This window comes from Dermacentor silvarum, chromosome 6 (assembly GCF_013339745.2).
Source record: "Dermacentor silvarum isolate Dsil-2018 chromosome 6, BIME_Dsil_1.4, whole genome shotgun sequence".
NCBI classification, from domain to species: Eukaryota; Metazoa; Arthropoda; class Arachnida; order Ixodida; family Ixodidae; genus Dermacentor; species Dermacentor silvarum.
This window is the reverse complement of record NC_051159.1, coordinates 104,247,574-104,253,794: the sequence shown is the minus strand read 5'-3', so window position 1 is coordinate 104,253,794 and position 6,221 is coordinate 104,247,574.

The following is a 6,221-nucleotide window of genomic DNA, read 5'->3' as shown; positions in this document are numbered from 1 at the left end:
GACCCAATCCCGCTGTCAAGAACAGATTCAGCAGTGAAATTTCGAGTGCTTGCAAACGATGTGACACAATCGTTGTGGAACACACCTAGCTTCCAGCACATACGTCACCATCAACTGGACCACCCTCTTCGACTGCGACTTCCACCTGGACTATCCAAATCCGAGACAACAGTACTTTGCCGACTGTCGCTTGGCGTCGCTTTTACGAAATCCTTTGCTTTCCGTATCAAAAGGGAATATAGTTCTGTTTGTGACCACTGCGGCAGCTAGGAAGCTATCGAACATGTTCTTTGCCGTTTTGCCCGATACGGCGCACACAAGCAGTCACTCGCGATCGCGCTGGCCCGTCTTGATTCCCGGCCGCTTTCGGAGCAGACAGTCCTGAAACGCCGGCCTATACAGTCATCACAGCACAAGTCAGTCAATAGGCTTTTGAAGTTTTTGCTTTCGAGTTGCCCATAGTTCTCACGGACGCCTCCTCCATTTATTTTTTCCCGGTCTTTTCTTTGTCTCCACTATTATTTCCGTCTTTCTTTTTCCCTTACCCATCCCCCAGTGCAGGGTAGCAAACCAGAATCTCTTCCGGGTAACCGGTATCGATCGGGAGTCCAACGTGGAATAACACGACCATCGCGTTTTTTTTTTTTTTTTTAACGTTCAGAAAACATCCGTAGGAAAGGCCTAATAATGTCTGTGCTATTTTGTTTATTGAACTACTAGTATTCTTTTCCCTTTTCACTATAAAACAATTTACAACTTAGAAAGTGAATAGAGAGAGACAGAAGAAAGGGGAAAGGCAGGCAGGTTAACCAGATGGTAAGATCCGGTTTTCTACCCTATGCTGGGGATAGAGGGGAGGGGGAGGTAAAGTGACAGGAAAAGTATGGATAGAGAAAGAAAGGAGCACAGATACACAATCACAATCGGTCACAGGTGGCACAGCACAGTTGCACTTGCATCACTATAAACACATCTGTCAGAAAGTGAATAAAGGTGTTTTTTTTAGAAAGTGAATAAAAACATTAAACCGTATATAACTCATATCTTTCACGCTTTTTGGCTGCAAGGGCGTAAGTTATAGACAGATTTGTATTTTATTCACTTTCTACGGTGGAAATTACTGTACATTGTTGTCATACATGCATTGAAGCCTTCCAATCTTTGTAAGAAAATGATCTCGAATCATCTCAAACCATTAAAGATGAGCTAACCTTCTTCGACGTTTCAGGAGGAAAGAAACTGTTGGCTTTACAAGCTTTACTCAGACTTTTGCTTTCAACAGACGGACAACAAGAGCATTGCTACGCTTGTCAGCAGGCGACTGAGAAAACGGGCGACAACAATTCTACTGCAGCCTAGCCAATGCTTTCCGCGATTGCCTCACAAGTGCATTTTTTTCCCTGGGGCGAGAAACGTCGTGGTTCAATTTCGGCACAGGAAAACAAAAGACTGATAGCCTTGCAGAACGGCTCGGGGCCTCGCACAGATTTCTCGAGATACGGCGGCGGGCACTACAGAAAATGACCGATTGAAGGCTTCGCCTGATGTTTCGCGGCCGCAAACTACGGATCACAGTTGTACAAACCAATGTCGCTGATGATTCGACATGTCGCAGTACGGGCGATCGCAGCATTTCTCAATGACCGCAGCTTCGGATGGGCGTCGTCTACACTGAATGACCGTCAGCTGTTGCTCGAAGAGTGTACGGCGCGAACGACGATAAGCGGACACAGCTGCGACTTTTTCCGCGGGGCGCAGCCGGCGCAGTTATCGAAGCTGATGCATTTTTCAAGCGGCTTGGCGTGGTCTGCAGATCGAAACGGCCCGCAGCCGGAACTCAGAAAAGCCATCTGATTTTGTCGTGGACATCGCGGTGCCCCAAGAAAACAAGAGGAAGTGAAAGGAGCACAAAAAGCATAGAGCGACCATTCTTGTAGCTCCAAAAGCTTTCGAAAGTTCTCGCAATCTGCGCCAATTGTAGGATATCAGGACCATAATCGGATTCACTGACCTGCTATTCCATTAAATTTTTATTACCTTGCATTTCGCACAATATATTTGATTGAGGCTACGGAGGCGCGCATTGCGTTTCCACGGCCGGAGCTCCATGCTGTTTTGTATCATTCGAAACCAAGTTTTATTTTTGTATCGCAGTCAGACCAAAACCACAGGCGCCTGCAGAAATGCAACCAAGTACCACGTTTCTCATGCCTGCCTTGCTCAAAAAAAATGCGTTGGCGAACATGCAGAATTAGCCTCAACGTCGAATACATCAGATACTATGCACACTGTGTTTGTCGTACGAGCATCCAGAAAAGTTAACACTCTCAGGAGCGTGATACCTTAGCACAATTATATTCCTGTTGTTTCTGTTGTTTCCTGTTGATTCGCGCAGGAAGAGCACCACCCGTTGCACCAGTCACAGTTAGCTCTGTTGGTCATCGTTCTGCGTCTATGACCTGACGCAAGCTCTGCAGCAGAGGTTATAATGGCTGCTATGCATTACACTCGGTCAGAGACATGCAGGTTAACGAAACAGCTACAGAAGTTAGGGATCGGGCACTGAGTGATAGAACAAGCAAAAAATGTTAAGCGTAACGTTATGAGAGAGAGAGACAGCGGTGTGGAATCGAGCGCAGACGGTTGTAGGCTGATGTGGTAGTTGAGATTAAAATGAAAAAAAAAAAAATAGAGTTGAGCAGACCTTGCACTGCGCAATGCCGGTAACCGGTAGTCTATTAGATTTACAATTTAGGTGCTGAGAAAAGGGCAGCGCAGTCGAGGACTGCAGGGAATTGGATGGTGCGACTAAATAAAAGAAAGTTGCACGCGTAGGATCGGTCAAGATGGCGCAAGACAGGGGAAATTGTAGGTCATGGGAGAGGCGTTCGTCCTGCAGTATACATAATTAGGCTGGTGATGATGGTGATGACGATGATTATGATGATTACGATGATGATGGGGGTGATCTCATGACACTGGATGGAATTCGTGGCTCTAGTAACTCCACCACAGTCTTGTATGCTTGAATATATCATCTTTTCGTTGTCATGCCTCCTTACCCTCTTTCACTCGTCTCTATTATCTTGTGAAGTATAAAGCATCACTAGACAAAGCTAGGTCAAGCGGGTCTCTCTGGCTGTCTGCAAAATATCTCTCTTTCTTACCAAAGCTGCGTGACGACATGTTGACATAACCACTGCGGTAGCCCTGTGGCTATGTCGCCGCGCGGCTGACTTCAAAGTAGCAGGTTTAATCTCGGTCGCGGCCGCCGCAGTTCAATGAGGGCAGAATGGAAAAACGCTTGTGTACCGTGCATTTGGTGCACGTTAAAGTGCTCTAGCTGGTCAAAATGAATCCGCGAGCCCCCGCTACGACCAGCCTGATAATCGGAACGCTGGTTCTGGCACGTAAGAGCCCCGAAGTTATTTTCTTTAAATTTTGACATATTGTGAAAATTTCTCAACTAGTAGAAGTGAACTAAAAACATGTTGGCAATTTTAAACAAATTTTTCACAAATTTTCAACATCTTGGTAAGTATTTTTGCACAGAAAAACACAAGCTTGTTTGCGTTTTGTACACAAGGGCAGGCCAGTGAACAATCACTTCTTTACGTACTATGCTTCGTAGAAGAATAGCACACGCAATATTATTAGCACATGAAGCCGGGAGTCATGGCTCTATGTATACAAAGGCGGTTTGTTTGAATTGCTGCCAACATTTTCTTGCTCTTTTTGAAGCATACGCTTGACTTCAACAAGAGTTAAATAGCCTACAAGTGTGTAGTTGAAATTACCGCTATTTGGACGGCTTGCCCTTTGTTGACACGGAAGCATTCCCCGTACGTGCGAACAAAGATATATCTCAGCTTGCTTGCCCAGTGCGACAATTTCGCTTCCAGTCACGCAATGGCCCAGGTAATGTCATGTTGCCTAGCGCACTGTGTCGACTGACATTTCTTCCGTCACCACCAGACAAAGAAGGTAAAGAAAAATTTAACAAAGAATAAGAGCAGGACTGCGGCATTAAGATCATCCATAACGCGTCCACGTTAGCGTGACACGTCGCGAACGCCTACGGTGTCGCCATCTGCTAAGACTACAGGGCCGCTTTCATTGTTTTGTGTATACTTCCGCGCTCTCTTCTGGAAGGAAGTTCCTATCTAGCCATAAAGAAAAAAAGAAAAGCAACACCGCCCTTGAGGAGGCAGGCGCAGATTTATTGCTTTCTTTAGCTTACTTTATTTATTGCTGCGACCGAACTCAACGTGGTCCTTAAACCGCTCGAGTCACGCCATGCAGGGGTACCGCGCCGTTTACACGATTCGGCTGCTATTAAGTAAGAAAGAGGGGGCAACGCTGGGTGGCTGGACTGGTGGTGAAAAAGGAACGCCGTTCATTGGAGACCCGGTGTCCGTTGCTACCCGTATGACTAAGGGATCATGCACTTCACCCGTGGAGGGTGGACGAGAACAGAAATAACGGACATTAGGAGACGTAATAGATGACGAAAGAACGATCTGCAAGGAGAAAAGGAAATCTGCTCAATACCGCATTTGTCCGAAGCGAAGCAAGCAAGCCTCCATGCAAAGTGGACATGCAAATACCAAAATTAACTTATTTATTAGCAGTTCAAAGGCTCTCTGGTAGAATTCAGCATGAGAGGCATGGGCTGGGTAACTGAAAGAAAACTTATTCAGTTAAATGTCTCGAGAGTGGCGGTGTTCGAGTGCTGCGCAGCTTCTTCAGGCAGATCATCTCAGTCCTTGGCCGTATGAAAAAAAATAAAAAGGAAAAGAAAGATCAAAAGTGCGAGATGGTGCGAGCATGCCCAAGCCACACAGAAAATATTGCGCAAGAGATTTCATGAATAAAATATATTCATCTGGGTAATAGGGAAAATAATGGCGTCTTTTATTCTTTTTTCCGTAGACCGTTAGTCGCCCATACTTTACACGCGACACTTGCTTGAAAGTGTCATTTATTCACTTACCATGCATTTGATATCAGAACACCTTTGCTATTTGTCACGTTGCCCTGAGGACCCTCGCGAAATTCAATGAATTCATTAGCCCTCAGTGCTTATGGAGAGCAGCACTTTCCAAATTCTCGCAAAATTAATTTGGTCTGAATGCCATTTTGAACGATTACTACGCGCAATCAGGCATCTATTTCAAGCTTTCCTAGGCAGCAATAAAGTGACGTTTTGGTGTTGGCGCCAATCGAGTGCAGCTGGCTTTTATTTCCATGAACCGCAATGATAAGTGCACTTCCTGAATACTCAATCTCACACTTGAACCAGTGCTAGCCTTCGTAAACAATACTGCAGGAAATTATGGCTAGCCTAAATTTGAGCACGAACGGTATTTTTAAGCCCGTCCCACTTCAATCTAGATATATTTCTTTATTTCGTGCACACTGTAATTGACCATCGGCGCGAATGTTCACCTTATTGCTGCAGAACACGCCCGCTCTTTGTGACAATTAAATAGAAGGCCATAAGAGACAAGTTAGCGCTGAAATTGTGGCAGAAAATGCACTCGCACTGACATGTATGCATTCGAAACGTAAAAGAGTACACGGAATTTCAAGCTGTAAATTTCAAGCAATACAGCAAAAAATGCGCGTACGACGACGGTCAAATACCAAATTTACTAAGACGACGGCCAAGTGCGAGCACCCATTCAAACCGCTCCCCAGCCATCACCGCCGGAAAAAAAGAGAGGAAAGAACGTTTGAGCCGCTCTTACCATGCGTAAACATTGGCCATGGCGACGGCAAGTAAGTCCCTCAGGAGAAAGTCGCAGAGCGAACACCGGCGTTCATGCTCCCATTCTGCCTCTCCTTATCCGTCTTTCGGCGTGCTTCTTTCATCGTGCATTCCCCGGAAGGACGAACGCACTTAGAGCAGCGCGCCCTCTTCTTACACATAGCACGCGGCTAAGATTGACACATGACGAAGAGGCCAGAATGGCGTCGGTGCTTCTCCCCGGGCGACTACATATTGCGGCAGCGCGAGAGACGCGCTCCGTAGAAAGTAAGTAAAAATGCTCAAGCATGCACTTTGGCTTGATGCAGACGTGGCCAGCATCTTTCGCGGTGTCCTCCTCGTTAAGCTTGAGCGTCCCTCCCCACCCCCAATGCTGGCGCGTGCGCTTCAAGGCATGGGATGCTGGGAGTCACGAGCAAAGAAGAGCATGCTAGAGGGAGTGGTTTTCAGG